The sequence below is a fragment of the Trematomus bernacchii genome, unplaced genomic scaffold (assembly GCF_902827165.1).
Source record: "Trematomus bernacchii unplaced genomic scaffold, fTreBer1.1, whole genome shotgun sequence".
Classification (NCBI taxonomy): domain Eukaryota; kingdom Metazoa; phylum Chordata; class Actinopteri; order Perciformes; family Nototheniidae; genus Trematomus; species Trematomus bernacchii.
The window spans coordinates 1,569,152-1,591,746 of record NW_022987869.1 but is presented as its reverse complement, the minus strand read 5'-3'; the positions used below and the strand labels follow the sequence as shown (position 1 = coordinate 1,591,746).

General features: G+C 42.3%; 1 long non-coding RNA gene across 1 annotated transcript; it reads left to right on the top strand.

The window, feature by feature from the left end:
• Nucleotides 1-18,376: 18,376 nt before the first annotated feature.
• On the top strand, nt 18,377-19,816 carry LOC117469189. The gene is made up of 3 exons (XR_004554568.1): nt 18,377-18,612; nt 18,843-18,873; nt 19,684-19,816. It is a non-coding gene; the product is annotated as an uncharacterized LOC117469189 (long non-coding RNA).
• Nucleotides 19,817-22,595: the final 2,779 nt, after the last annotated feature.

Below are 22,595 nucleotides of genomic sequence, written 5' to 3'. Positions count from 1 at the left end.
ATTCTCTGGCGTTATAATATCAGCGCGGCCGCGGTCAGATCAAAATGCCTCCGAATGCAATTTGAATAGACCTACAGCCAATCAGAGCAACGAAACGTTGGATCTGCGTCATGCCTTATTGATTGAGATCAATCGAAACCGCCATTCAGTATCCCCATTGGATCTTCAACGTGTACTATCATACGTCACGTTCACAGTGATCCCTTTTTATTTACTACAAGACAAATGTGCCGTTTTATTTCATACAGTTCCATTTTCATTGAGACAGGGAAATAATCTAAACCTCACGCATGGCGTTTCACTGTCAAGGGGGGCGATATAGCGTGTATGTAATTACATTGCAAATACTGACTTGAGCACCACCACTGTATGGGTTAGCCCTACCATAGATTACCCAACAAAAATGCTCTGGCGCCGCCACTGAATATGAGTCATTGATCCACCATTCAGTATGAACACGTATAACGTTATTTTGCATGTCAAATATTTATCTAATCCTACTGATGATATAAAACATGTTGTTTCACCTTGCTCAGCATCTTCACTGTGGACTATTCTCCCAGAGGAAGCAGTAGGAGGGCTTTGGAGGAGGTGGCAGTTGGCAACTGGCGGGATTGGCTGATCCTGGTTGAAGGTGAGTTTATTGAATCATATCAATTCAACAACTACACGGTCGGAGCATATACAACGTTAGCTTAGCCGATCTCCATTTAGAAAACACGCATTATAAAAAGGTTTTTTGCCTGCCGTCTGTCTGCAGACTTGTCAAAACATTAATTCATGGTTTTTACTAACCGGTATCAGTATGTTGTTACTTCGGCATCATTTTGAAACGTGTATTACAATTAAATCACGGTAAAATATGTTCATCTTGTTGTAGCCCCCTTGCCAGCGATTCTCTCTCTAGTTTAGCATACTCAGCCCGACTCAGCGTGGTTGTTGGCCCGGAAAGAACCTCGATTTTATGGGGCCAGAAACACTGTGAAATAGTACCCGCTAGCCGGAACTATGCCAAGTGGAAACGCAACCAAAAACGGGCCCGGCACGGCACGCTTAAAGCGAGCTCCGCGCTGTAGTGGAAATGCGCCATAAGTAGAGCTTCAACCATTTACGTGATAACTTAGGCTAGATTTATAAATGGATATCTGATTCATTCTCTTTATGGCTGTTCAAACAAATGTTTACTTAATTTGGTAATTTGATAGAGCTACATGTCCTAATGATGCATAGTTCTACCGTCACTCGGCGGATAATTTGAATTTCCTGATTAGTCCTTGGCCTTATCTTTCTTACAGTGCAGACGCTTTTCCGCTTGCTCTTGCCTCTGCTTACTTTTTATGCTGATTTTCCTATTCTTATTCTCTGAAAACTTCGAGCAGCGGCTCCTGGACATTAACTTATCACTGGGACAGTTATTCATCGTAAATAGACGGAGGGTTTCAGCCATATTTCAACATTTTTACGACGACCTCAGTCTTACAGTAGCGTGGCCTAGCAACAGCTAAAGCCTGGTAGGCTACTGCATGCTATTTAGCTTAAGCTAGTTGGTAGCAAAATGCCTCCATTCTCTACAGATGACTTCCACATACTTCTACAGAAGATGGCTGTGTTGGAAATGAAAATGCAACGGTTGGAAGTTAACGTGGAAGTGAATGGACTATGTTGTGGGAATAACACCACTTTACCAGTGTTGCAAAATAATGGAAAAGGGTATGCTAACTCACAGCTAGTTAGCAGCTACAAGGTTTCCAAGGAACAGGAGGGCTGTGTACTGGGTAATAAATCTACAAGTGGTAGTCCTCCCTGGAACTCTCTGGGTGCAAAGCCTAAGAGTAAATCATTTCCATGGGATTTGAGAGGACGAATAACAGGCAGAGCCCAGCGCTCTGAAATCTGTGATGCGACCGGCTGGCCTGCATTGTTATCACCCAGGAAGAGTGCCTCTTCAACCCCTATTCATACTAGGAAACAGCCGTGGACAGCTGCTAAAGGGAGAACTACAAACAATCCTCCTAAACCACCAAGTGTGCCAATCCAGAACAGATACGCTCCGCTGACCGAGAACCGGAGATCTCTTTCTGATGACCTGGATAACCTGTCCTCTTCACACAGCAGGGTAAGGACCAATAGCTACTCCAAAAGTAAAAGGCTAGAGGGAAAGCTAACGACTGGGCCTGAAACTCTGATTGTGGGTGACTCTGCTGTAAGAGATGTAAAAGGTCTGTGTAGTAAGAACAACACCAAAGTACTCTGTTTTCCCAAGGATATGGTCTCCGACTTGGCTGAGAAGATCCTGCATATTGGGGCTGAACATCCGACTGTGAAGAATGTGGTACTACATATTGGAACAAATGATGTTGTGAAACAACAGTCAGAAGCGCTGAAAGAAGACTTTAAATGTCTGTTGGAAACTGTCAGCTCTCTAAATGCGGAGGTGTTCATCAGTGGCCCTCTACCGCCAGTCAGAAGAGGAGTGGAGAGATTCAGCAGACTGTTTGCACTGAACACGTGGCTTTCAGCTGCCTGTACTGACCATTCTGTCCATTTTATTGACAATTTTAACTTTTTCTGGGATCGCAGACATCTTTTTAAGGCAGATGGAGTTTACCTGAACAAGTCAGGAGTGAAATTGTTTATCTCTAACATATTCAACTGCCTGCATCAGCAATCTGTTCCCTCTGCCAAGGACAAGCGGCAAGAGGAATCAAAACAGGAGAAAGACACAACACATCGCGCAGAAAACCCTGAAGAAGTATCACTGCACCCGCCTGAGGAATGTTCTGATTATGGGAGACCTATGACACAAATGGAGGAGTCTCCACTGCCCGTCACCCCCCCTGTCAACGCCTTTGAGGATACTCTTCATTCATCCCCCAGCTCTCTCTACTCTCCGCTCACCCTCGCCCTCCCCCCTGGAGTTCGATGACCGCATGAAGGCGATATGCAGGGTTGGCAGCATGTCCTTTACCCCCGCCCCTCAACGACGCCCACCAAAATCACCGAAGACAAGCCTACGTCAACCACCTCCCCCCCCTGGCAGCATGTCCTTTACCCCCGCCCTTCCACAACGCCCACCAAAATCACCGAAGCAGAGACGCGCACCATCTCCCCCGTCTTCATCACCGTGCCTACGTCAATCACCTCCCCTCCCTTCAAGAAAGCATCTGCAGTCTCCGAAGCCTGATAAGGATGTGTGTGTACAAAACGCAACAAACTATTTCTGATATGTGCTGGGTCCAGGCTCAAGGGCATATGGCACTCTCAACTCTTTCCAGCACATGCCGGGGCCCTGCCTGCCAGTAGCTTTGCCGATATCTGTGTTGATAGGTAATAGATTAAGAGCGGTAAATCAGCTTAGAAACAGGAAGTGCTCAAACGTTTGTGTGAGGTTATCAAATTTAGCAGTGATTCCATGTCAGCCACAGCTTGTCACAAATGTTTTTACTGATAGTGTATTTAACAAACTTAAACTAGCTTTATTAAATGTCAGGTCTTTGGCAGGAAAAACATTTTTAATCAATGATTTTATCACTGAGCACAATCTCGATTTTATGTTTTTAACGGAAACTTGGATTGAACAAAATAACAGTGCAGCTGTTCTTATCGAATCAACCCCTCCCAACTTTAGTTTTATGAGTCAGGAAAGAATGCATAAGAAAGGGGGTGGAGTTGCTATTTTGTTCAATGATTCCATTCAATGCAGGAAGACATCTTATGGGGACTTTGCTTCTTTTGAATATGTGGCCCTTCAGCTGAAATGCTCCTCTCGAGCTCTGTTCCTAAATATCTATAGACCACCCAAATACTGTGCAAGCTTTTTTGATGATTTTACTGAACTGCTGTCTATAGTGTGTATTGACTTTGACCGTCTAGTCATTGTTGGTGATTTTAACATCCATGTTGACAACCCCCAGGACAGAGGGGCTAAAGAACTGTTTTGTGTTCTTGATCACTATGGACTGACTCAGCATGTGGCGGAGCCCACGCACAATAAGGGGCACACTCTGGACTTAATTATCTCAAAGGGTCTGAATATCTCAAAGGTTGTGGTGACTGATGTTGCACTCTCTGATCATTCCTGTGTTTTCTTTGAGAGCTCTATTTCTGTTCACAAAAATGTTCAGAAAGAGGTAACCACAAAGCGATATTTAACTGAAAATACTAGGGAAATGTTTACTCATAATTTTTCATCCACACTCTCCCCTGCTAACATCTCAGTAAATGAGCTAGTAGATAATTTTAATTAAAAAATTAAAAATGTTATAGATACCATTGCTCCAACTACGGTAAAGGAAGTGATTGGCAAGAAAATATCTCCATGGAGAAAGGCCATGACCGTGAGAACAGAAAAAAGAGAGTGTCGAAAAGCTGAACGTAGGTGGAAAGGTAGGTAGAAATCTATAAAGAGAGACTTGGCCTTTATAATTTGGAACTGAAAAATGCACGACAGTCTTTCTTCTCTGACATCATTACCAAAAACAAAAACAACGCACATGCCTTGTTTGCTACCGTCGACAGACTAACTAACCCCCCAGTGTCAGTAGCCTCTGAATTTCTATCCACCAGGGCGTGCAATGATTTTGCCTCCTTCTTCACTGACAAAATTCAGAAAATTAGACAAGCAGTCAGTGCCTCTGCATCAGGTACAGCAAATGTGTTGTCCCTATGTCCACCTAATATCAATTCAAACACCATGACACAATTCCATCAGATTAATGGTAAAAACTTAGAGGACATTATTCAACTTCTGAAATCCTCCTCCTGCTGCCTTGATATTATTCCAACAGGATTTTTCAAAGATGTTTTTCCTTGCATGGCCTCAGATCTACTTCATATAGTAAACACATCTCTTCACTCAGGTATTTTTCCAGAGGCCCTGAAAACTGCAGTCATTAAACCGCTCTTAAAAAAAGAATAATCTAGATGCTTCAGTAATGAACAATTACAGGCCAATATCAAACCTGCCATTTCTAGGTAAAATCATTGAAAAGGTTGTATTTCAACAGTTGAGTAACTTCTTTCATTTAAATAACTGTTTGGATGTGTTCCAGTCAGGATTTCGTCCAAACCACAGCACTGAGACTGCTCTTGTAAAGGTCTTCAATGACATCCACTTAAACACAGACAGTGGCAGAACTTCAGTGTTAGTATTATTAGATCTCAGTGCTGCGTTTGACACTGTTGACCACAACATATTACTAGACCGACTAGAAAACTGGGTGGGACTTTCAGCAACAGCTCTAAATTGGTTTGAGTCCTACTTAAAGGACAGAAAAAACTTTGTTTCTATAGGTAATACACATCTGAGTTGACAAACATGACATGTGGGGTACCTCAAGGCTCCATCTTGGGGCCTCTTCTCTTTAACATCTACATGCTACCACTGGCTCAGATAATGAAAAACAACAAAATAAGTTACCATAGCTATGCGGATGACACACAAATTTACGTAACAATTTCACCAGGAGATTATGCTCCAATTCAAACACTGAGTAAGTGCATTGAACAAATCAATGACTGGATGTGTCAGAACTTTCTCCAATTAAACAAAGATAAAACTGAGGTAATGGTTTTTGGAGCCAAGGCAGAACGTATAAAAGTTAGCGCTGAGCTTCAGTCTGCAATGTTCAAAACAACAGATAAAGCCAGAAATCTAGGTGTAGTCATGGACTCTGACCTGAGTTTCAACAGTCACATTAAAACAGTTACTAAATCAGCCTACTATCACCTAAAGAACATATCTAGGATTAAAAGACTAATGTCACAGCAGGATTTGGAAAAACTTGTCCATGCTTTTATCTTCAGTAGACTCGACTACTGTAATGGTGTCTTCACAGGTCTCACTAAAAAATCTATTAGAAAGCTGCAGCTAATTCAGAACGCCGCTGCTCGAGTCCTCACTAACACTAAGAAAGTGGATCACATCACTCCTGTTCTGAAGTCCTTACACTGGCTTCCTGTGTGTCAAAGAATAGATTTCAAAATACTGCTGCTGGTTTATAAAGCTTTGAATGGTTTAGGCCCAAAATACATGTCTGACCTACTGCTAAATTATGAACCATCCAGATCTCTCAGGTCTTCAGGGACTGGTCAGCTTTCTGTCCCCAGAGTCAGAACTAAACATGGAGAAGCAGCATTCAGTTATTATGCTCCAAATATCTGGAACAAACTCCCAGAAACCTGCAGGTCCGCTGCAACTCTTACTACTTTTAAATCCAGGCTGAAGACTTTTCTTTTTGCCGCTGCTTTTAATTGAACTATTCACATCTTAAACTGCACTGTAACTTTTAACTTTTATCCATGTAATTTTTCTTTTAATGTTTATTTTATTATCTTTTCTTTTTAATGACTGATTTTAAATGCCATTTTCATAATGTCTTCCATTTTTGTAAAGCACTTTGAATTGCCTTGTGTTGAAAGGTGCTATATAAATAAACTTGCCTTGCCTTGCCTTGCCTAGTGATAGAACGATTAATCAAATCGGGCAGATATCTGCCATTTTGAAATAAAGGCATTGGTAAATAACCGCACTTGGCCAATTAATAACAATGTTAGCACTCCCCTTGTGTCAGTCCTGCTTGTCCTGCATAAAGCTTCCCCTGGGTCACTCATTTGATGAGTTCTGTCGATATATGACCTTGGGGATCATACAGTCCCCGACATTTGGGATGGTCTAATAGAGTGGCGAAGTCCCTCCCCTTCCGGTGGACCTCCATGGGACCTTATTTCGAAAATATTCTGCATTAAAGGGGACCTATCATGCAAAATGCACTTTTGTACGTCTTTTATACATGAATATGTGTCCCCGGTGTTCCAGGGAACTCACCAAGTGTCAGAAAACACAACCCTCTCTATTTTCCTCCATACCCAAATCTCTAAAAAAGGGGCTGCAACGGATCTGATAAAAACTGATCCAGATTTGAACACTGTCCTAACGTCAGGACGGTGGCGCTACGGCTATTGGGCCAACTCTCCACCTATCAGGGGAATGTGGGGTTGGGCCACGGCCGGCCATTGCCGCTCGAAAGCGCTGGAGACGCTGTAGTACATATGCCAGGCCTGTAAGTGGCGCTGTAGTCTGCCACAAAAGCAGCGAAGAAGACTTCCCGCCCATAGTTACCCTTCTGTTTATTCTCCGCTGTGGCTTTTTTTCTCCCTCCCCGAGGCAAGCGTTTGCTCCTGCTGCAAACGCTTGCGGGGCATTGGTAAATAACCGCACTTGGCCAATTAATAACAATGTTAGCACTCCCCTTGTGTCAGTCCTGCTTGTCAATAATAATAATGTCCATTTTTTATAATTAAATATGTGTTTATTTGTATTTGTTTCTAGTTTTAAAAGTAACGTAAAGAGCAGATTCTGGGGTCATTTGTTATTAAACTGTTGTATTTTATCAGATGCAAAAAAAAAATATATATATATTGCCCTCTAATTATTAGTATTGAACTATTGAAAAACCTAATGTTTGTCCATAGCCACTGGACAATATAGGAGTAAATGTGCATCTGTTATTTTGGGTTGTATGTTACAGATGGAGACGCAGCAGTTCAAGAAGAGGGTGGACAGGGCCGGCCCGCAGCACTGGCGTTATAGATGTTCGCCTAGGGCGCCTGATCTGGGGAGGCGCTGCGCTGGTAGCTCTGGGAGGGAAACACATTTTTTTTTACCGTTGGTGCTCATCCTAATTTTTGGCCTTGATGTAACAATATTCATAATTAAGAAAATGTAACACCCTTTTCCCCCCGGTTACACTTTTCATTTGCCCTGTACGATGGGCGCTGCCTGTAAGTGATGAAAATGGGGGATGTTGGCTTATCAGGCGCCCGCAGCTCACAGCCAAAGGGCGAGTGAGCGTGGGAGCGAGCGTGGGAGCGAGCGAGGGACGCAGCGTCCACACGGCGGCGTGCGTTGAAGCTTGCCGGCTGGGGCGTGTGTGAAGCTCGACCAACAACCAATCACATGAATCTCCCGCCCCGGACACACAAGCATGCGGTTTGATTGGCTAGAGCTTGTACTGGCATATGATTTGATTGGCTGACGCTTCCGTCGAAGCTTCAAAAGTTGAACATTGCTCAACTTTTGAAGCGAGCAACGCGAGCAAAGTGAAGCGACGCTCCCACAATGCAGTTCGGCAAAGCGTGACGTCACCCCATTCAAAGTGAATGGGCAGAAGCGTTGAAGCTTCAACGCACGCCGCCGTGTGGACGGGTCTCTCTTCTCCGGAGAGAGAGAAGAGCGCACCGGCACCGGCGCTGTTGTTATTAGAATCTGGTGCTAGCTGCTCTAACGGATATAAGAAGAAGATGTTTCTACAATAATGTGGAGGGAGAGTCCTCTCCAGTCAGACTGAGAGGCTGATAACTACAGCTCAGTAAGGTAATGTTACGAACTCAGAAACTCAAGGTATAGGACCCAATTGCACGACCCAGGAGACAGAGGTAAAGTATTTGTAAGATGCTTTATTTTCAAAAGAAGAACAGAAATAAACACTATCAAATCTCTAGGATGAGATGACAAAAAGTGAACAAAAGAAAATCGCTCACGTAGTGAGGAACAAAAACATCTTGGTATCAAGGAGAGCATAGATCTGACCTAGGCATGAGACAAGACGAACTGACAAGGAACACTGGGAGACTGGGGAATTTAAACACACGACAACAAGACACAGGTGGAAACAATCAGGGGCGAGGCTGGTGCTGATGAGCACGGGAGACACACAAGAGGTAGATAATCAGGAAGCCTGGAATGACAGGTAAATGATGAGTGACAAAACAAACATAAAATAACATGAAAATGAAACTCCCTTAACATTTCTGTCGGTGCACAACAGGTAAAGGACTCTGAGTTTTTCGATAGTTCACTTTAGTATAAGTTATCTCAGTGGGTCTCAAACGGTTTGATCACAATTGATGTAAACACATATTTCCAAGGCACTCCTTTATAATTATTGGGATAAAAAGGTTTGAAATCATTCCAATGTATACTATAGGACAGTAACCAAAAATATCGTTTAAAACTGGAGAGATAAAAAAATATGCATGAATAAATAAATGTTAAGGTAAAATAAGTTATGAATGAACAACAAAAATAAAATAAGTTACATTTATTTGTTATTGGCTATGGTAGGTGATTGGTTATGTTCACATACTTATTTGGTTATTAAAATGTAAACCGATCTTTTTTATGTGGGTATTTTAGAGTTGTACCCCATAGATCTAGTAGTAATTCTGCTCAAAGTGCACCAGATTGAAGCATTTTACTTTATTGTGTATTCCTTTTTTTTTCTACTGTACGATTCTCTGGCTGGGGCACCAGCTAAAATCTCGCCTAGGGCTGCAAATTGTCTAGAGCCGGCCCTGAGGGTGGAGACAGTATGCAAGTGTCCTTGGAAGATGTCCTCATCTTCGCTTCTGGGGCATCAGCCATTCCAGCCTTCGGTTTTGAGGGGACCCCAACAGTCACATTCCTGCATGACAACCTGTGTGGCGCAAGAAGGTTGTTTCCAGAAGCGAACACTTGTGCCATTAGCATAAAGCTTCCCCTGGGTCACTCATTTGATGAGTTCTGTCGATATATGACCTTGGGGATCATACAGTCCCCGACATTTGGGATGGTCTAATAGAGTGGCGAAGTCCCTCCCCTTCCGGTGGACCTCCATGGGACCTTATTTCGAAAATATTCTGCATTAAAGGGGACCTATCATGCAAAATGCACTTTTGTACGTCTTTTATACATGAATATGTGTCCCCGGTGTTCCAGGGAACTCACCAAGTGTCAGAAAACACAACCCTCTCTATTTTCCTCCATACCCAAATCTCTAAACAAGGGGCTGCAACGGATCTGATAAAAACTGATCCAGATTTGAACACTGTCCTGACGTCAGGACGGTGGCGCTACGGCTATTGGGCCAACTCTCCACCTATCAGGGGAATGTGGGGTTGGGCCACGGCCGGCCATTGCCGCTCGAAAGCGCTGGAGACGCTGTAGTACATATGCCAGGCCTGTAAGTGGCGCTGTAGTCTGCCACAAAAGCAGCGAAGAAGACTTCCCGCCCATAGTTACCATGGTTACCCTTCTGTTTATTCTCCGCTGTGGCTTTTTTTCTCCCTCCCCGAGGCAAGCGTTTGCTCCTGCTGCAAACGCTTGCGGGGAGAGATTGCTCAATGCAATCCCTCCCCGTCGAGGCAAGCACTGTAATTCTCTCCGGTTAGTCCACCAGCAGATGACAAACACCCACCTCTCCGCCTCTTCCAAGGAACGAGGTGACCGTGCGGCAGAGTTTCAGTTTCAGTTACTTTCGCCGGTCAAGATGTCCGTTAAAGTTTAAATCTTCCGGACAAAATTTGAAAAGTGCCGGTCAAAGGTCTTCTTTGTTATTTATTGAGCTTTAAAACAAATGAATAACGACTCTATATAATAAAACACGGAGGACGGAGATCTCTTTTTCTCCCCCTCTTCTGACAGCCCAGCAGCTGATCAGAGCACGGCTCACCTCTCCTGCAGGGGGGCGTGGTCAGCAGAATCAGACCCGTAGACAGCAAACAGCACATAGAGCGAAATGAGGCATGGCTAAAATGCATGATCTGTTTGGTATTTTGAAAACAGAAACGTATAAATATACCTTATATAGGTATGGCCCTACAATATATCATTTAAATATAGCATGATAGGTCCACTTTAAGTCAATGGGGAGAGAAGTGGCTTTTTTGCGTGGCTGTGTCTTTAGTTGAAAGCCCAGTGGCGATCTGTTCATCTGTCATACTGATCATACAGTCAATAACTTTGTTGTTATTAGCATCTGGTTAGCTAGCTATGCTAACGAATATAAGAAGCTTTTTCTACAACCAGTGAGGTAGAGGCACATCTTTATCTTTATTTGATCATTATAGTTATAAAAAAATAAGAGAATAAAGTAAACAGGTATAAAATACTATATGACAGTAAAAAAAAGTTGTTATTAATAAACAAGAATACAGTTTGAAAGGGGAGTGACTTGTAAAATATCCATAAACAAAAAGAAAATCTGCTTCCAGTTCTGTTTCATATGGGTGTTGAGAGATGTATCCATAGATCTCTTCATGTTGCTCTCAAAGTGAACCAGATTGATGCTTTTAACTTCAACATTTAAAAAAAATGTCCCCCAGACCCCCCTAGAGGAGCTTAGGTCCATCCCCCACTTAAATCATGTCCACATGGATAGGAAACTAAATACATTTGCACACATCTTGTGTCCATATCTTTCTGTTTTGGTGGTCATGCCACAACCGTGCACGTGCATGCATGCGCGAGTCATGGTAAGATATCTGGATTAAGAGGTTGCTTTTTCTTTGCACAGCATGAAAGAAAGGCCAAATGAATGGGCTGTGATTTTAGTTTTTTTAAGCAGAGGTCAATAATTTGTACGGCCCTCGGAGGATGTTGAAAAAATTGAAATGGCCCTTGAGAGGAAAGAGGTTCCCCACCTCTTATTTAGTGGTCCATTTACCACCCATCCAAACACTGTCCTGACTGCATATGGTCCATTTCCTTGACTTCTTCTTATGTCCCAAGGTTCCATTGCCTTAGGAACATCAACTCCTATTGTCAGCATCAATTTCTTTCAGCTGTATGTCACTTAGATAAGGCCATCTTTTCAGATCTTTTTGGGTAGGTACATTTTCTTTTGAGACAGGAATCTTACTCTGTGTACACCTGAGGTAGGTCAAAGTAAGTACTGCCATCTAAATGTCCTATCTCCAATCCTTTGAGTTCGTAACTCTTTACAAGTCTTTCCTGACCCATTGTTCGTAGAACGACTGTCGTTTTTCGTGATTTGGGATTCAGCTGTCTCATTAGATTCTCTGTGCAGAATGACGCTGAACTGCCGGGATCAAGAAAAAGCATAGGTTGAGATAAACTTATCTCCTTTGTCAACCTTGACTCGAACAGGCACTATGGCTAGGGCACAACCCCTACCGGCCCCAGTGGCTTCACCAGCCGAGACAAGTGCACTGTTGACCCAAGCTCCTTTTGTTTCAGTAGGGGGAGGCTTTTGTAGAAGTGGACTGTCAATGTGAAGTATTGTTGGGTGACTTTTTTGACACTTTTGACATGTCAGCCTTTTCCTACAGTTCCTGCTCAGATGACCCCTCATCAAACATCCAAAACAATAACCATTTATCTTCAAAAAGTCAACCTTTTCCTTGTGTGGATGATTTTTGAACTGATGGCAATCAGTCAGCGTGCTTGCCTTTACAAAAGTAGCAAAAAGAGGCAGGACTGCCCCCTTGTGTTTGTTTGAAGGTGCAACGCTGCTCTGTGTTTGATGGTGCGGCGCTGCTCTCCTGATCACATGCTGCTGCGATGATGGTGGCGAAGCTGCTGCCTCTACTCTTAGGTGTTCTGTGGCTCATGGGTTGGCTCCTAGTGGCCATCCTTGGGCTAGAGATGTGGCGATCCTGTATATCCCCAAATAATGGGTCCAGGAGTATTTTAGCTTGTTTTTCCATAAGCTCCACAAGGTCACGAAATCTAGCTCTCCTCTTTGTTCTCTGTAATATATCATAAGCCACTGTCTGCCATTATTCTCGCAGTTTGTAAGGGAGTTTAGATATTATTGATCTTAGATTGGAAGGAATATCTAGATCATCCATGTACTGTAAATCTTGCATAGCATTGCAGCATCCTCTTAAATACATTGCATATGCCTGAAGCGCTTTGCCATCATCCGGTCTAATTGATGTCCAGTTCATTGCCTTTTCCAAATAGGCGCTGGTTACTTTGATCTCGTCCCCAAAGTGCTCCTTTAATAGCTGTTTGGCTTCTGTGTAACCTTTTTGGGTATCCATATGCAGGCAGCTGCGAACGAGATCTTTGGGCTGGCCGGAAGTGTACTGGTCGAGAAAGTAGAGCCTGTCATGACTGCTAGCTGTTTTATCGTCGATAAGGTGTTCGAATGCTCGCACAAAGGACTGATATTCAAGTGGATCACCATCAAACACTTTTATCTCCATTATTGGTAACAAGGTAAGTTTTTGCTGCATAATGATGAGGTCAGCAATATCATTCTGTCTCTGAATAACAGTGTCGAGGTTATCGTGGGTTTTAATGCGTTGGGTGGAGCTATGCATTGTGGGCATTTTAAAAGGCCTAAACTGTGTTGTGGGAAGCTGAGGGCTGCGAAGATTAAAGACAGTCTTTTGAAGTGGTGTTTTGGGCACTGCACCCAATTAGCGCGTTCACACCGGAGTACTTTTCCCACAATAGTTCATCAGAACTACGATATATTTGCGTTCACACCAAAAAGCCCCAGGAACTAAATTAGTTCAAATTAGTTCATCTGACCCGCTTTTCAGTCCCTACTCGAGAGCAAAAAAAGTTCATACGTCTGATTGGCTGTGCGGAATGCAAACCACGCCCGTTTGAATTTTGTTTTTTTAACCGGCCATTGTATTTGCTCGCTTCAGGCAGCGCACCCGAAGAGATTACTTTTGTGAAAGCAGTTATTATAGCAACACTAAATAAATCATCGGAGCGGTGGAGTGATGAGGATGTGTCGGCGCTTCTGCCGATTTACTCGGAGGACGCGAAGCGCCGCATTCAGAAGCTTCTACTGAATGCAGTTTCCGTGGCTCAGCAAAGTTAGCAGACCTGGCAAAGTCATGTCGGGACGACTACGAAGGTAAAATAAAATACATGCACTGCACTGTTTTAATCTGCACAATACTGGTCTCAGATGTACTTTTATTTGCTCAGTAGATCGAGCTAGCCATGCTAGAACTGGCTATCATAGGTCCAAGCTGGCTAACAACATCTAGCTAGCTAGCTATTCTCAGCCGTGCCCGCTATGAACACGTTTTGACTTGTGAATAAGTGTGCAATGTTCTGTAATTTGCTTCACTAACTCATGGCACTTATCGTGTGTTTCAGGCGAGGTGTTTCTCTCTGGATTGGAAACTAGTTAGCTTTCCCCTCCGGGATAATATAACGTTAGCAATTAGCATGCTAGCTGGACATAATGCTACCTCTAACAATACATTGTAGTTGCTATAATTTCATGAGTCATTTGCAACATTCATTCTACATGTTTAATGGTAAAAGCTTAAACAGTTGATTACCTGCATGCCACAAAGACTGATGTTCTAATATTTTGCACATTTAAGTAAAAATGTAATTTAAATTCAATTTATTTTTCCTTTTTTTTATTGATTGTTATAATTGTACTCAGCCATGTTGTTAGATGTCAATCCACTTACACTGTAACTACTCTGGCCTTGAAAGAAGGTTACGCATCTAACTGATGTCCACTAATCCCTATAAAACAAAGTTCAAGCATACATTAAGCACAAAACAATAAATAAGGGCACTTTGATATTTATTTGATATTATTTGATCCTATCTTATCTTCTACTTTACACCTGCATTTTGTACACTGTCCCTGCCTGCACCATGTCCAATGTTGACAACTTACTAGGCGATTAAACTGATCTTGTATCTTGCTTATTTCTCCTTAGGAAAGCGGGCACGGGATGACAGCTTCCTTGACACCATCATGGCGATGGACCGCCGTGCCATGGTCAGCAAGGAGAATGAGGACCTGCGTGCCAAGGAGATGCACGACGAACGGCTGCTGCATTCACACAAGGCCCAGGAATCGGACGACCAGCTGCTCATGGTGATGCCGCGCCATGCTGACTCGGCGGCGCGCCAGGTGGAGGTGTCGGCGCGCCAGGTGGAGCAACAAAATACCTTTCAGGCTGGGCTTCTGGCAGTGCTAAGCGAGCTGATTAAATCCAACAGGCCTTCAATAAAAAAATTAAGAAAAACTTGTCGTCGTTGATAAACTGTACAATGACTTGTTGGGAGGCGTGTGGTGCAGTGATCTGGTGCGTTGGTGTTCGGATCAGGGGAGCTCAGGTTCAAACCCCTCTGCAGTCAGCATGTCGTTGTGTCCCTGGGCAAGACACTTCACCCCAAATTGCCTACACCTGGGACAGTTAATTTTGTATTATTGTGATTATATATATGCCACTGTTATTAATACTGACACTTCACTTTGCACTAAGGTGTGTCTGCTGCTGAGCCTACCTATTGTTATTTTATATATATATATATATGTTTTGATACTACTGACACTTTATTTTATATTGAAAATGTTAACTTCTATTTACATGCATACGACACACCTGGGACAGCGTGATGCTGTTATTGATATTGTCTTGAGTGTGCAATAAAAGAGAACCTACATGGCGATTAAACAGAGCCTGTCTCTTACATTTTTCATTACATTTCATGTAACTAAGCTTGCTTATTTCTCCTCTGACACTTTATCTTTACAGTGACCTGTGTAGCATCCTATACATCACATGTAAGTGATTATTCTGATACCATCATGTTTCATCGGTTATAAACTGGCGAAGCTTTATTTATTGTGGCTTTCAAAAAGATAATTTCATTGTATTTCAAAATGGCGTCCAACACAAGCACTATTTATTTATAGAAAGAGAAATGGTTAAGTTTGTTATTACCAGTGTTGTGAGTTCAATATTTTAAATTAATTATAGTAAGGGAACATATTGGAGTTAGTGTAGTGAGTTTCAGAGCAGTGTAATAATTATTTGACCTAAAACTAAATGTTTTTATGAACATGACATGGGGATTTGCTAACTTTTGATTTCCCCCATTTTACACGACACAAATGGAGGCCACTATGGGCCAAAACTAAGACGTAGGTTTCTGTAGGGTTCATGGCAGACGGATGCAGTTGCTCTCAGGAGGATATATAATAAAGGTGTGTTAGCTGCTGAGCCTATTTAGTGTGCATACGACACACCTGGCACAGTTTATTCATTTCACACGTGCATGTCGTCGTCCAATCCTTTTGTCAATCCTTCTTAACCGCCTTCGCTTCCGAATCAGCATTGCTATTGCATTTGACTGGTCGACGATCTGTATTTGTGTTTGCTTAAATAACTCAGACGAAGCTCATGTCTGAGGTCGGAAGGTAAACAGACGCCATATACAGCAGGCAGTATACGCGGGAGGTTTTTCTTCTTCTTTTTCTCTCGGTTTTTTGGCGGATTGCAACTTTAAGTTGCATACCGCCACCTACTGTACTCGCCGTGAAGTTGTTTGCGGCCTGCCAGTAAACCCAAAGCAGAAGAAGAAGAAGTGACATCAGCGGTTCATTTGCCTAATCCACCCCCAGGAACTCATTTTGGTGTGAACGCGATCTGCTTTAGTTCATCAGAACTAAAAGAGTTCTGATGAACTAAAGTTCTCATGAACTATTGTGGGAAAAGTACTTGGTGTGAACGTGCCTAATGGCATGAACTCCATGGCTGAGATTTCAGGATCCAACGTGTCTGTGCTTTTTTCTTTGCTTTCCTCCAGATAAGCATTCATTCCATCTTGAGTTTGATCATCCATTTTTTCCTCCATGCCAATGCTTTGCAGAACCTTTATTTTAGCAGCAGATGCTGCAATTTCTGTGTCCAGTTCCATTTGTTCCAGTTTAGATTTTAGTGTTGCTTGTTGTAATAGCAGTGCATGTTTGTCCTTTAATACAGCTGCTCTGGCTAGCAGGGCAGCATTTTCAGCCAACCCAGTATCATTTATTAAATGTAGCCTAATTAAATAAATAAATAAAGCAAGTGAAGTAGGCTACATTTAATAAAGCCGTGGAGGGCGGGAGTTTATAAACCTGGTTAAAGAGTAACCGCCCTTACGGGACGCTCTAATAAGTAAAGCGAACGCGCCAGCAAGTAGAAGACACTTCACCTGGCCTCCTATTGGTTGAGGGATTTTGAAATGGTTGTTGTTAGCAGATTTAGACTTATACCTTTTGTTTATCTGCAGCAGAAAGGTGACTATTCTCACAGTTCAAGTTTAGCCATTCATCTCGGCGTTATGTATTCGATGCACACAGGTCAAGAGACATGAGAACTGACAAAGAAGGGGCGTGACTCCAACTGTCATATACCCCTGTATGTGCTACAGCGCTACCCAATGAACACAGTAGTAGTCGCAGCTACTTATATAAACAATATGGTACACAGTATTACATGTAGTCATACAATATACATATCTCTGTATGTTATACCTCAACAGTTGTTCCACAGAAAAAATCCAAGCGCAGAGCAGAAATCTGAGAGCAGACTGAGTGCTAGGAGAAGGTTTTAAAATGGAAAACAGGAAATCTGTGCAAGCAGCAATATATCTTAGTGCAAGCGTACAGTTTGAGCAGAAGCAGAGCAAATCTAAGCGCAAGCAGGCGCTATTTGAGTGTGAGGATAGGGTTTGACTGAAAGAAATACAAAATCTGAACGTGAAATCAATAAATTATGCTCTCAAATTGAAAGAGCACGCTCTTGAATAAAGATAGGGAATAACCTCCATAACACGGGAAATACTGTTTTCATGCCGGGTATTTCTGCACTGGTGGGCCATGTTAACAATACCGTGTAACTGTCACGTTTGAAGGGACGAAATCGTAACATCTTCACGTCTCCCAGCGTGGTAAATCGTCACATGTTCACGTCTTGCCGTGATACCGGGTTGTTTTCAGCAGACGCTCTTATAGAGTGGCGAAGTCACGCCCATCTACTTCCGGGCAATGGGACCTTATTTCGGAAAAATTATGCATTGAAGTCAATGGGGAGAGAAAATGTATCTTTCGATCCCGTTTGAATTGTGCCATGAATTACACATATGATGTTTGTCAATCTTAAAAAATCATTTCCATGTCAAAAAAGTCACAGTTTGTCGTAAAACTGTTGAAATATAAGACTATGAAAAATACGCAACTAGAAAGACTACAAATCCCAGATCCCAGAATCCTTGCGTAAGTGATGTCATAGCTGATTTATTCCCTCCACTAAATATAAGAGATAGCTAAAATAAATGTACTTACTGTACTTACTTACTTGAACAAGATGCCTGTGTGCTTTGTACTAGGTTGTTATCATTCCAGTATTAATACGTCTTGCTCATTCTTTCGCTTCCCGTCTGATAAAAGGGCCAGGAGTCGCTGGATCAAACACATCAGGTAAAATACATATTGTGCATGGAACATAGTCAAGTTAGCTACCTAGCTAGTAGCAAGCACGTTAGTTAGCCTTGCCATTTTTTATTAGCCTTAACATGAAGTAACATAAGTAAACCAAAATGTTAAACAGTAAGAGTAGTCATGATGGTAAGTATTTTGTGAAACCTTTGAAGAGTACTGTCACACCGGTTTAAGCCCGGGTACACCCTCCACTGGGGTCCCAGGGGCCGATGCTAATGTAGGCTAACGCTACATTAGCATTGGCGATCTTTTTTCTACTTCATGCTATCTGCACAAATGGTTAACATTGAACATTAAAAATATCAGGCAGTTCAGGGAAAGTCGAAGGCAGGCAGCTTTGCATGACATTCTTCTGGACGTGTTTCATTGTGATGATAGTGAGGGTGAGTCAGTCTGTTTTTTGGCAAGACAGTAGTTGAGTGATTACTGAGAGAAAATGATTCTAAGTGTTTCAAGTGTTGTTACTGACCTTTTTCTCTTTTATTTTCTTTGCCTCACCTGTAACTCTGCTGAGACCTTGAGGAACATGCACACTGGACTGACCTGCTCTGGCAACCTGATTTCCACTGTACGTATTTGGTTATGGTATATTATTTATATACATCAAAGGCACAATGCACCCCCCAGAGCTGCACCCCACATAGACACACATGTATTGAGTGTGATATTTTGCATAAGTCATGTGAAATCATCTTTACACACTTGAAAACTGTAAGAGCAGCAATTTTTTTTTTAAATTAAATGTTTAATATCCCATAATAAAGTTGATCTGTTTTCTTTATTCTTCTCTCTTCCCAGCTCCATCCATCACCATTCTCTGTTCCTGCAGGTCCTGCTTGCTAATCAATGCTCATATTTTTTACACAATTATAAATAAACTCAATTCATTGTATGACATGAAGTTGTGCTTCATTCTGAGTCTACAACCAATATTTGTGTTTCCAACATTCATTGAAGTTGAAATGGTATTACATGGCAGTCAATATATGAAATAAAAACATTTAAATGTACTTTTTGTACATTTATTTTGGGTTGGTGGTGGCCCTGGACTTAGGCACTTAGTTAGTTGCCCCCGTTTTGCTCCAGGGGGACTGTCCCTGAAATGAGTTAAATGTAAGTCGCTCTGGATAAACACATAAATAAATAAGCACATACATAAATAAATTCATTCTGCCTTCAACTGCAAAATGATTGTGGACTGCACCGACATCCATGTAGCTGCCCCCCAGTAAGATGAACCAAGCAACGTTGACATACTCAACATACAGCTGTGCTCTTAAGTTTACATGCATAATTTGTGAAATATTGGTAAATTTTTTGAAAGAATGACTGATGATGCAGAAAACTTCTTTTATTTAGGAACAGTGTTCAGGTGAAGCCATTTATCACTACATATATGTGTCACACATAAAAAGGCCTAACACACTGTGTTTGGCCTTTTAAGAACTCTGTCTTACTTCCTCGCTCTTGGTCCTCTTCTACCTGAAAATAAAGACAACCAAAACACACACAAGCTGAATGTTAAAAATGCTTCACAAGATAAATAGAAGAGTGCAGACTGTTAAAACTATGGGTAGGTGGACTATTTGGCAGGTTTAAATTATTATTAGTAATTCATTATATCATTTTCTCATTGTAGACGAGCAGACAGGGAGCCAGATGACAACGCAAGAATATGCAGCTGCCATTTTCCACATGGAAAAGAGAAAGGGCCATGTTTATTTGAGTGGACAAAAAAGAAAGTGAGCTTACCTGTAAATCAGTCCACCGACCACGGCTACAGCAAAGGGCCTGAGTCTGCAGCAGAGGTGGGGACTCGAGTCACATGACTTGACTCGAGTCAGACTCGAGTCCCATATTTTTTGACTTGAGACTTGCTTGACTAACATTGATAAAAGACTTGACTTGACTTTGACTTGGTATTCATGACTTGAGACTTGACTTAAGCTTGAGACAGATGACTTGAAAGGACTTGTCTGTTTAAAATTAAATATTTGCGTTTGTTTTTGTCGTGAGATATTACGTTTAGTTTTTTCGAAAAACGTGATTGGGTGATTATAGCGCCATGCGCGCAAACCTGGCAACCCACTAGACGGCAGGAGCGTCAGTTAACATGGCAGCGGCTAGCGTTACTCCAAAAATAGTGAAGTTTGGATTCAAGGATTATGTTGTCGATGACGCTAATAAGAAGAGAACAGCGGTATGCAGGGTCTGCAGCATAAAGATCAGTGACACGACCACCACAACATCCAACTTCATTCGCCACTACAAAAAAGCCCACAGAGAAAGGTGCGTGAATGTGTTGTGTTAGCTAGAAAGCTAACGTTAAGTTTAAGCTACGTTAGACTTGGTTTCAAATCGATTAAGCATTGCAAAGAGAAGACAAAACGGTAAATGAACACTAGAACCGCCAAGGGATTCATTTTGACTAACCCTGATACTGACGGGCTGTCAGGAGAGGGAGAGAGAGAGAGAGGAAAAGAGATGCCTCGTTTATTTCCCCTGTGTTATCAGAAGTTACTGTAAACTTTGAATAATGTAGTTCATCTACTTTTAGTAGTTTGTTTAAATGTTTTAATTATGGTTTTTTTGTTTGTAGAAGTGCATCATTCCTTGATTTATTGTAAAAATGAATCTGAACTTTTTGATCTGTTATGATGATAAACTGAAGCAATTTCTAAATTAACCCAATTAACTGAGTTTTAAATCGTCCTACTTAGTTTATAAGGAAATTATGAAGAGGAAGAAATTAAATGATTTGAAAATGATATCTATGTAGGTTCTGACGCTGTTGGCGGTTCTAGTGTTAACAGACATTTAAATTAAATATGTGTAATGGCAAATGCCATATATGACTTTCTTACCTGGAATTCTGCCTTTTTGAACAGACTTTTTGACTGAGTCCTAGCTATATTGTCTGCAGTTCTGGGGTTAATATGAATCTAATATGATTGCCATCGGTCTAAATTAGATTTCAAATGATTAACTGTGTATGTAATGAAGATCATAGTGTGGGTTGAATCCATTTTCATAACCACTGTCTTTTAACTGATTTAAATGTGGAAACTGGGCTTATTCATCAGAATTTCGTATGACTTGACTTGACTTGCTTGACCTGAGCAATGACTTGACTTGCTTGACTCTCACCACAGTGACTTGGGACTTGCTTGATACTTGTAGGTCAAGACTTGAGACTTGCTCATGACTTGCACATGTAGGACTTACTCCCACCTCTGGTCTGCAGGCACCAACCCCGAACCCTCCAGGGTGCAGTCCACAGACACCGACGACGACGAACCTGGACCCTCCGGTTTGCAGTCCAGTCGTTACGAAGACCAGGCAGGGGATGATCGTAAGAGGTCATATGGAATGGGAAAATATTCAGCAGCAGGCTTATCTGATGATGTCATCCGAATGGAAACAGGGCTTCCTGATATGGCAATGTTTAAAAGGGTGGTGGGGTTGGTGGAGCGCTTTGAGGGCTCCATTGTCTATTTTGCTGGATGGAAAGTGGAGGGCATCCTGCTGATAGACCAGGTCTTCATGGCCTTAATGAAGATTCGCCAAAATTACCCACACCTGCATATTGCACAGCTGTTCCACTGCAGTACTGCAACAGTGAGTAATGTGGTGAACACCATGGTCCATCTGCTCCACAAGTTGCTGTTCCAAGCGATGATGTCTACTGTGCCCAGTCGTAAAAAAAAACAGAACAGCATGCCTGCTTCTTTCCACTCCTCTGCCTTCAACTGCAGAATGATTGTGGACTGCACCGACATCCACGTGGCCGCCCCAAGTCAGATGGACCAAGCGAAGCTGACATACTCCACTTACAGAGGGATGCACTGTTGTGCACCGACAGAAATGCTAGAGAGATGTATGTTATTTACGTTTGCTTTCTCTCATTCCAGGCTTCCTGATTATTTTCACCTGTGTCTCCTGTGCTCATCAATGTCAGCCCCGCCCCGGATTGGTCCCACCTGTGTCTAGTTACCCTGTGCTTATATTCCCCTGTCTCCCAAGTGTTCTTTGTCAGTTCGTATTGTCTCTTGCTATGGTCAGGTCTATGCTCTTTGTACTCTTGTAAAGTTTGATTCCTCACTACGTGAGCGCTTTCATTTTGTTCCTCTATTTTTGTCATCTCGGTTAGAGATTTGATAGTTACCTTTTTTTGTTGTTCATTGCTGTATTTTGGAAAATAAAGTATCTTACTAATACTTTACCTCTGTCTCCCGGGTCGTGCAATTGGGTCCTACATCCTAAGTGTCTGAGTTCGTAACAGAACGAACTGACCATTATGGACCCAGCCGACCCAAGAACGCTTCACGCAGCGCTGTCAGCACAGGGCGTGAAGATCTTTCATCACGAGGAACAGCTGGGCCTAGTCAACCAGGAAATGCAAGAACTAAGAGGACGCCAGGCCGGGATTCAGGAAGCATTATCCACACAGATGCAACAACTGGCTGTCCAAATGAATCATTTTTTCACTCACCAACAGACCGCTCCTCCGGTGACGTCATCCACAACTGAGAGGTTGCCTGTCAATGCTCC